A 10214-nucleotide genomic window follows, 5' to 3' on the forward strand; every position below is an offset into this window, starting at 1 on the left:
AGAAATAAGGGACTCCAAGTTCTTTTATCATGAAGTAGAGATGTTCTCAATCATACATCACGGAGATTTCCATATGAGACTTTCACCAGGTTTCCCAATCTCAAAGATAAAAATAAAAAGGAATCTAGTGCAATATTGTCTGATAAACGAGACTAAATTATTTTTATTACATTAGACTCACAATAAAACAACAATAAACAAGCATATCACCACACATAGTAGTTAGGGATCACAGAAGCTCGAAGTTCCACTTTATTACCCGTCCCAGATCAAATGGGGATGAGAGACTGAAGGCCCGGGATTCCTTCACCTCCTCTGGTAATTCTTGGACAAATTGAGCTCTCCCTTTGCGTATCCTCACCAGCAGCCTAAAGCTTTTCGGACGCCAGGTCCTTAGTCAGAAGCATGGTGAGTGAAACTAAACCTCCTATATTTATACCCCTTCTAATTGGGTGAGATTACTCTTAATTTTCCCGCCACCGCGTCATACATGACATCAGCGGAAATGTCATCACTTAAAAGTCCGTCACATTAAAAGGACTTCCTGTCCCAAAGTCCTTTCATATCACTTCCTTTTCCTCCAACATCCATAACTGGGAACCACCAAACAGCGCTCCCGCGCTCCTATCCTCTGACATCTCCACCATTATCATGGGTGATTTCAATATTGCTATTGATTGTCCAAAATCTGCTGCGCATGCCTCCAAACTACTCTCTCTAACCTCCTCTCTTGGCCTCTCCCAATGGACTGACTCCTCTACTCATCAGGCGGGCCACTGCCTTGATCTAGTATTCACCAGACTATGCTCCATTGCTGAACTCACTAACACTCCTTTCCCCCTCTCAGATCACAACCTTATCACCTGCATGCTTTCCTCTGTTAATTCAAACCCTGTGTTGCGGAAGTTCTCCAATCTTCCTCAAACTCGCAGAAATATTAACACAATTAATCTTCAAGAACTTTCCACTTCACTCCAACAACTGCTTTCACCTATTTCTGCATTCACCTCTCCTGAGATGGCTGTATCACACCTTAATGAGACTCTAGAACTAGCCCTTGATGAAGTGGCTCCAGCTACCCATCACACTCCACGTAGGCCTAGATGTCAACCATGGCACTCCAAATTAACAAGACAACTACAAAAACTCACACGAAAACTTGAACGTCAGTGGCGTAAATCTCGTATTTCAAGTGACTTCCTCACATATAAGACAGTCTACCATTCTTATAAAAATGCCCTGGACACTGCCAAACAAACATATTTCCAAACTCTTATCTCTGCTCAAGCCTCTAACCCCAAACGACTCTTTAATACATTTAAATCACTTCTGAATCCTCCCGCACCTACCCCACCAGCCACTATCAAGGCACAGGATCTTGCTTCCTACTTCAAGGAGAAGATTGCTAAGATCCGAGATGAAATGGTATGCTCTTCGGCAGCCAGTGACCTGCTCCGTTCTTTACCTGAACCCTCTGGCACTCTTTCTTCATTTGATCCCACAAATGAAGATGAAGTATCATCACTCTTCTCATCCTGCTTCTCTACTACCTCTCCTCTTGATCCTTTACCCTCACAAATAAGTAAAGCTCTGTCTCTGGTGCTCATCCCTACCTTAACTAACATCTGTAATCTCTCTCTCTCTACTGGTATTTTTCCTTCACTCTTCAAGCATGCAGTGATTACTCCCATTTAAAAAAAACAAAATTCTGACCCTAATGCTCTCTCAAACTACCGCCCTATCTCTCAGCTCCCTTGTCTCTCTAAGCTACTTGAGAGACTTGCCTACACTCGACTCACACACTTTCTTAACTCATACACTTTGTTGGACCCACTTCAGTCAGGCTTCCGTTCCCAACATTCCACAGAGACGGCACTGACTAAAGTGGTTAATGATTTGGTCACTACGAAGTCTAAAGGCCACTACTCACTACTTATTCTTCTAGACCTATCTGCTGCATTTGACACTGTAGACCACTCTCTTCTCATACAGACACTACAATCCCTAGGTCTTAAAGACACAGCCCTTTCTTGGTTCCTATCGTACCTATCTAATCGCTCCTTCAGTGTTCGCTTCTCTGAATCTACCTCCTCTTCGCTACCTCTTTCAGTTGGAGTACTGCAAGGCTCAGTCTTGGGTCCTCTGCTTTTCTCTATCTATACCTCATCTCTTGGTAAACTAATCAGCTCTTTTGGTTTTCAGTATCATCTGTACGCAGATGATACTCAAATCTACCTATCCTCCCCTGACTTGTCCCTATCTGTACTGGACCGTGTCACTGAATGCCTTTCTGCCATCTCATCCTGGATGACATCTCGCCACCTCAAACTTAATATTTCAAAGACAGAGTTAATTATATTTCCACCGGCCAATAGTAGGTACCAACCTGATATCTCTATCACTGTTGAAAACTCGACTATCTACCCTACCCCACAAGCTCGCTGCCTAGGTGTCATCCTTGACTCTGATCTGTCCTTTGTTCCCCACATTCAATCTGTCTCAAGATCATGTTACATGCATCTAAAAAACATATCCAAAATCGACCATACCTTACACAAGACACTGTTAAAACTCTAATCCACGCTCTCATTATCTCCCGCATTGATTATTGCAATAGTCTCCTAACTGGTCTTCCCAAAACGAAACTCTCACCACTACAATCCATTCTGAATGCAGCGGCGAGGCTTATCTTCCTCGCTAGACGTTCATCGTCTGCAGATCCACTCTGTCAGTCCCTCCATTGGTTACCTGTACTCTACCGCATTCAATATAAAATACTTTTACTCACACACAAGGCCATTAACCAAACTACACCAACGTACATCACTTCGCTTATCACAAAATATCTCCCAACCCGACCTCTTCGCTCTTCACAAGACCTGCGTCTCTCATCCACACTCATTACTCGCTCCCACTCACGACTGCAGGACTTTCATCGGGCTGCACCCACTCTGTGGAATGCCCTACCACGCACAATAAGACTCTCCTCTAGTCTCCAAACCTTCAAGCGTTCCCTCAAAACTCACCTCTTTAGGCAAGCGTATCAAATTCCTGAACTGCCCACATAACTTTCATAAACCTTCCTATCAAATTACATCCACTCTGTACAGTCCACACATATCCTCACGTCTGTTCATTCTATGCAATAGATAGCACCTTTCCTTGTGTACATATGCCTATTTCCCTATAGATTGTAAGCTTGCGAGCAGGGCCTTCCTACCTCTATGACTGTTATCACCCAGTTTGTTATTGTTATTTCAAATTGTAAAGCGCAACAGAATTTACTGCGCTATATAAGAAACTGTTAATAAATAAATAAAATAAATGACGTTACTTCTCCTGATCCTGTTCTCCAGCGGAAATGACGCCAAACCGGAAATGATCTTTGCGTTCCAGCAGAGTTCGATCATTGCGTTCCAGCGGAGTGTTTAACCTTCTCCGGCCAGAACAATGTCTATGCCGGAAATAATCTAATGCGTTCCGACAGATCCTTCAAAGTGCAGTGTACTTCATAAATAAATAGAGAAATCGTCCACATAAAGTCCATATAATGTCCATACATATACATAAAAAAGAGAAAGAGATAAAATGCTATTAAAAGTACATCCATAAAAAATTATAAAAACCATTTCATTTCAAAATCCCCGTTTAACCCATTAGGGACCAATGTTTTTAACTTAAAAATCCATCTCATTTCCGCTTTAGCCAGCCTTGATTCAAGATCCCTATTTCTCCAATTTGTTGAAATAGTTTGTATCCCACAAAAAGATTTTATTCCATTCGGGTTACAATTATGTTTAAGCTTAAAGTGCATTGAAAAAGTATGGGACTCAAGACCTTTCTTAACATTATAGAGACGTGTTTTCAGATTCCTTGTGGTTTTGCCCACATAAAAAACTAATTACCGCAAACCGTTACATACCACATGACAGAATGACCAACAGGGTAGCTTTTATCCAAATAGGTCTGATTACAGAACACGTGAAAATTGGAGGGAGAGAAAGGATGACAGACAAAGAGATCAGGGGGTAAGGAATGATTTTGTACCATTAAAAAATAGATATGATACTTTGTATCATGAGGATGAGATACGCTCCCCTTTTTTAGAGGTAGGTCACAGGACAAGGAAAAGGTTTTAAAGACCTGGAAATTTGCCACTACAAAGGGAAAAAGGGGCAAAAGGGGAGGTCAGAAAAAACAAAAGAATAAGAATAAAATCATAAGTACAGAACCTTCCCGTTTAAGGGAGAAAGATGAGATGAAAATATTAAATCTAAGTAAGAGAGTGCTCACTGAGAGTGAACTAATGGTCCTCAAAAAGGGAGTTTTCTCAAACTAGTCAGTTGGATCCATTTAAATTTTATATTGATTTAAATAAATATGAGCGAAAACTTACTATTAAAAGGTTTTTTGCTAATAAAGACAGTAATGATGGTGAGAGGGGGGTTTCATCCCACTCCTCATTTAAACCAAAATCAACTTTATTCCCTATACATCAGAAAGGGAGTTATAATGACTGTTTTAGCAAACTAGTTAATAGTGAGGTTGATCAAATTTTTTTTAAAAAAGTAGGAGAAAATGCAATCTCACCAAGAAAGAATCTTTAGCCCTTAATTCGCTGAAAGAGGATAAGGATTTAATAATTAAACCTGCAGATAAGGGTGGAGGGGTAGTCTTGATGGATAAGGATCTATATATGGCTGAGATCATTAAACAATTAGAAAGTGGTGATACTTATAAAAAACTTAAAAGTGACCCCACTTTGAGAATAATGAAAGAACTACAGGAGTTCCTGAGTGGGGCACTACAGAGTGGAGCACTCACAAAATCAGAGTTCGATTTTATAAATATCAAAACTCCCTCTACACCCACTATTTATGTATTACCCAAAATCCATAAAGACCCCCTCCACCCCCCACCCCCCCTGGAAGACCGATCATAGCAGGGGTAAATAGTCTGATGTCAAATTTGTCTGCAGTAATTGATTTTTACCTCCAGCCACTTGTAAAACAAACGAAAGCATTTCTCAAGGACACTACAGATGTCCTTAACATGATAGATAAAATAGAGTGGAAGAAAGGTTATTTCCTGGCAAGTGGAGATGTATCTACCTTGTATACAATTATTGATATGGATATAGGGTTACATGCGGTAGCTTACTTTTTGGAGAAATCGGACCTCTCTAAGGAAATTAAGGAATTTATTTTGATGGGAATAAAATTTATTCTTAAAAATAATTGTTTTTATTTTAATGGGACGTATTATGTCCAGAATGTTGGGACGACCATGGGCACCAGGTTCGCCCCCAGCTACGCCAATTTATTTATGGCATATTGGGAAGATGCTGTCATCTGGAATGATGACCAGCTGGGGGCGGGCCTGGTGACATGGACCAGATACATAGATGATGTCCTTTTGCTATGGAATAAGTCAGAGAATGAACTTAAAAATGTCTGTGATTCCTTGAATGTAAATGATGTGAACATTAAATTAATCTTTTCTATGAGTCCCACTGAAATTAATTTTTTAGACCTAGCAATTTATAGCCAGAATGGGAAACTACAGACAAAAATATTTAGAAAGAGTACAGACGCAAACACCTATATTGATAGAATGAGTATGCACCATGATAATTGGTTCGATGGAGTGCCATATGGACAGTTCCTCCATGTTAAGAAGAACTGTACAGATAGGGAAGTATGTTTTCAGCAATCAAATGAGATGGAGTCTCGATTTGAAGATAAGGGTTATGACTTAAAGTTAGTGAAAAGGGCACGAGAAAAAGCTAATAATATAGAGAGAGGAAAGTTATTAGAAGACAAACAGAGAGGGGAACAGAAAAGTATTAATCAGTGGGCGTTCATATGTAATTTTAATAACCAACATAAAGAAATTGAATCTGTTTTTAGGAAGCATTGGAATATTTTAAAAGAAGATCCCATTTTAAAAAATCAAATACCCGAAAGACCATCCTTTATTTATAGACGAGCCAAAACGTTAAAGGATAAATTGGTTCATAGTGCAATAGAAGATAATAAAAGAACTAGTGTTAGGACTCAAGGTTTTCACAGGTGTGGGATATGTGTGATGTGCCGTAATGTGAAAGGGGCAAGTAAGATTAAGGAATTTGAGATTAATGGAGTGAAGTACCCAATACGGTATTTTGTCACATGCAACTCGAAAAATGTTGTGTATGTGATGGAATGTGTATGTGGCATGTTTTATGTGGGCAAAACCACAAGGAATCTGAAAACACGTCTCGCTGAGCACATCTATAAAGTTAAGAAAGGTCTTGAGTCCCATACTTTTTCAATGCACTTTAAGCTTAAACATAATTGTAACCCGAATAGAATAAAATCTTTGTGTGGGATACAAACTATTTCAACAAATTGGAGAAATAGGGATCTTGAATCAAGGCTGGCTAAAGCGGAAATGAGATGGATTTTTAAGTTAAAAACATTGGTCCCTAATGGGTTAAACGGGGATTTTGAAATGAAATGGTTTTTATAATTCTTTATGGATGTACTTTTAATAGCATTTTATCTCTTTCTCTTTTTTATGTATATGTATGGACATTATATGGACTTTATGTGGACGATTTCTCTATTTATTTATGGAGTACACTGCACTTTGAAGGATCTGTTGGAACGCATTAGATTATTTCCGGCATAGACATTGTTCTGGCCGGAGAAGGTTAAACACTCCACTGGAACGCAATGATCGAACTCTGCTGGAACGCAAAGATAATTTCCAGTTTGGCGTCATTTCCGCTGGAGAACGGGATTCGGAGAAGTAATGTCATTTCCGTTGGGAGCGCTGTTTGGTGGTTCCCAGTTATGGATGTTGGAGGAAAAGGAAGTGATATGAAAGGACTTTGGGACAGGAAGTCCTTTTAATGTGATGGACTTTTAAGTGATGACATTTCCGCTGACGTCATGTATGACGCGGTAGCGGGAAAATTAAGAGTAATCTCACCCAATTAGAAGAGGTATAAATATAGGAAGTTTAGTTTCACTCACCATGCTTCTGATGAAGGACCTGGCGTCCGAAAAGCTTTAGGCTGCTGGTGAGTATACGCAAAGGGAGAGCTCAATTTGTCCAAGAATTACCAGAGGAGGTGAAGGAATCCTGGGCCTTCAGTCTCTCATCCCCATTCGATCTGGGACGGGTAATAAAGTGGAACTTCGAGCTTCTGTGATCCCTAACCACTATGTGTGGTGATATGCTCGTTTATTGTTGTTTTATTGTGAGTCTAATGTAATAAAAATAATTTTGGCTTGTTTATCAGACAATATTGCACTAGATTCCTTTTCATTTTTATCTTTGAGATTGGGAAACCTGGTGAAAGTCTCATATGGAAATCTCCATGATGTATGATTGAGAACATCTCTACTTCATGATAAAAGAACTTGGAGTCCCTTATTTCTCAAATTAACTGGAGTAAGAACTCTTATATTTTGTATAAAGTGATATGTGCCATTGTGAGAATCATTTTTGGAGGTGATATATTGATATGGTAAATTTTGTGAAGTACCATTGGTTTCTCATAGGCTGCAATTCACGGTTAAGCGCATTCAAGATCATTCTCTCTTTTATATGGAAGTCCTATCTGCCAGTCACAGACACACATTGGGAGGTGTTTCCTACCACCGGGACTGTCAGACCGAGCTGCAATAGACACAGAGGAAGCCAGCTACTTGCCTTTTCAGCCCTAGCCAGCTTCTATGGTCTGCAGCAGATGCAGTCCATAGAAGACATGGTTTTGTCGTGGTTTTGCGCATTGCTCGGTACCGTCACCACTATTGCGCATGCGCCGGGTCCTGGCGTCTCTGAACTGCACATAGCACAGATGCCGGGATCCAGGCGGCGGTGAGGACAAGGAGGGGAGGGCCGGCAGCATCGCCAGCCCTCCTCCTCCAACAAGGTAGGAGTCACCACTGATTACGAACCACAAATCGTAGATCCAATGACTCAACTGGGGCAATTAATTTGCTTATTCGTGCCCGATATTCAATTGCCCCCACTTATTGCACTGTTGCGCCCATTACTCTTGGGTTTAGGCGTGCAAAGCATCTAAACCCAACTATATGATGCAAGCGTGAAAAGGTCCATTTGGGCCCCCAAACGGGTCTCTTTAGGTGCATTTCAGCTCTCTATCCGGGGGGTAGCGAGCTGAAATGAACTTCTCATGCCCATCGGCAGCAACATTTGAATAGCTGCCAGCGAGTGCTCGTGGATGCCAGGACTCAAGATAAGAATTTAAAATGTTGCAGTACAGTATTTTCTTAGTTCTCCAGCTACCTCTTTTCTAGAATTAAATATTACACTGGATCCTACTCTAAATAAGCTGTTTTCCAGCACTAAGGTGGTCATTCCGAGTTGATCGCAGCCAGCAACTTTTTGCTGCTCCTATGGGGGAGTGTATTTTAGCTTAGCAGGGCTGCGATCGCTTGTGCAGCCCTGCTAAGCTAAAAAAAATTCAAGCAAAACATGACCAGCCCTATACCTACTTACCCTGTGCGACGATCTCAGCGATGATGGGGCTGGCTTTGACGTCAGACATCCGCCCTCCATTCTACTGGACACGCCTGCGTTTTCCTTACCACTCCCCGAAAACGGTCTCCAATGCTCCGGATCCGCCCAGGTACGCCTTCTTTCTGTCACTCTTCTTTGCTGTCGGCTCTGCGACAGCTTTCTTCGTTAGACGCGGCGTAACCCGGCGACCCCTGTCGCCGGGCAATGTCACGCACGTGCATTGCGGCCACTGCGCATGCGCATTCCGGGCCCATTCGCACTGCAGCGATAAACCGCTGCGTGCGAACAAGTCGGAATGATCCCCTAAGTTTCAAACTGTTGCTTTTTATACATTTAAACTGGCTCAAAGCGGCCACAAAAAGCATTGCTCAAAAGTATCCCCAAGAGCCAATTTTAATGTCTGAAAGGATACTGTGCTATTTATAACCAATATAAAGAGCAAGGTAACTTTCTAACAGTAGATGACAATAAAGAAATGAATATAACTCATGTGAATGAAACTAGTCTATTGCAAACAAAGCGAATATATCTTACTGAAGACCTCAAACAAATGTATCTGTATCACCAAATACTAAAACGAGAATGTATTTTTTCCTAGGACTGAATTATCTTTCAAATAACCCTATCTTACACCAAATTATTTCCTAAAGCTACTTTTATTTTATAGTTAGCATAGACAATAGGTTAGCTCCTCCTGCCAGTAATGAATTTAACGTATTAATTGGCAAAGACATGGAACTCACAGTATTTGCAAAGTAAGTCTGCTCTACTATTACGGACCAGTTTTATTTTCACAGTAAAGGTCATACTTTTACAATTAAATACATTATCATATTTTTATTCACTTTGGCTAATTATTTTCCATTTTCATATTAGTTTTAAAATATTGGACGAATATCTTGAATGTTTAAAAAAAAAAAGGATTTATGAACATCAGTACCACATAAAATGACATTCCCCAACTTCATTTTCAGGCTAAGATCAATAGGGACCTGACTCTCACTTTATGTGTTGGAATTGAATTAATGACATAGGCTCCTGAAGGAGGTAATAAACTACAATTACTCAGAAACAGATAATTATGCTGGATTTATAAATTCATCCCCAAAGGGCTCAGTGATGGTTTTGACCTGAAATTCTTCCTTGAAATATAATTTTTCTTTTTATGGATTTAATAAGTGCATATTTTACATAAAGTTTATATCTTATATATGTATATTTTAAACACTGTTTTAAATACTATTTAATTTGCTCTTTTGTATTTTGTCTTTTATCTGGATTTTTTTGTAATTGCCTACTATGTTGTGTGATCTAACACACACACACACACACACACACACACACACACATACATATATATTATATATATGTATATTGGCCTCTCCGCTACCCCCTTTCTGTATACCTCTTTCAGAGTGACAAATGTTCACACATTGGAACACCTTTGGAACAAATTTATTATAACAGCACGTGTCGTCTAAGGCTTCAATCGTACAGTTTGGCTCCAACTCTGCCAAACACTATAAAGGACAGATGATGTGCTGATAATTGCTCCTACCACCCCACATTCGTGCCTCCCAAATCCTCCCTCCCTGCTATTTTAGATGTTACTCTTTGGCTCAGTATCCGAACTAAGGATAGACAGTGACACTGTCTAGATAGACAGTCAACAACGCGGC

Source organism: Pseudophryne corroboree, chromosome 5 (assembly GCF_028390025.1).
Source record: "Pseudophryne corroboree isolate aPseCor3 chromosome 5, aPseCor3.hap2, whole genome shotgun sequence".
Taxonomy (NCBI): Eukaryota; Metazoa; Chordata; class Amphibia; order Anura; family Myobatrachidae; genus Pseudophryne; species Pseudophryne corroboree.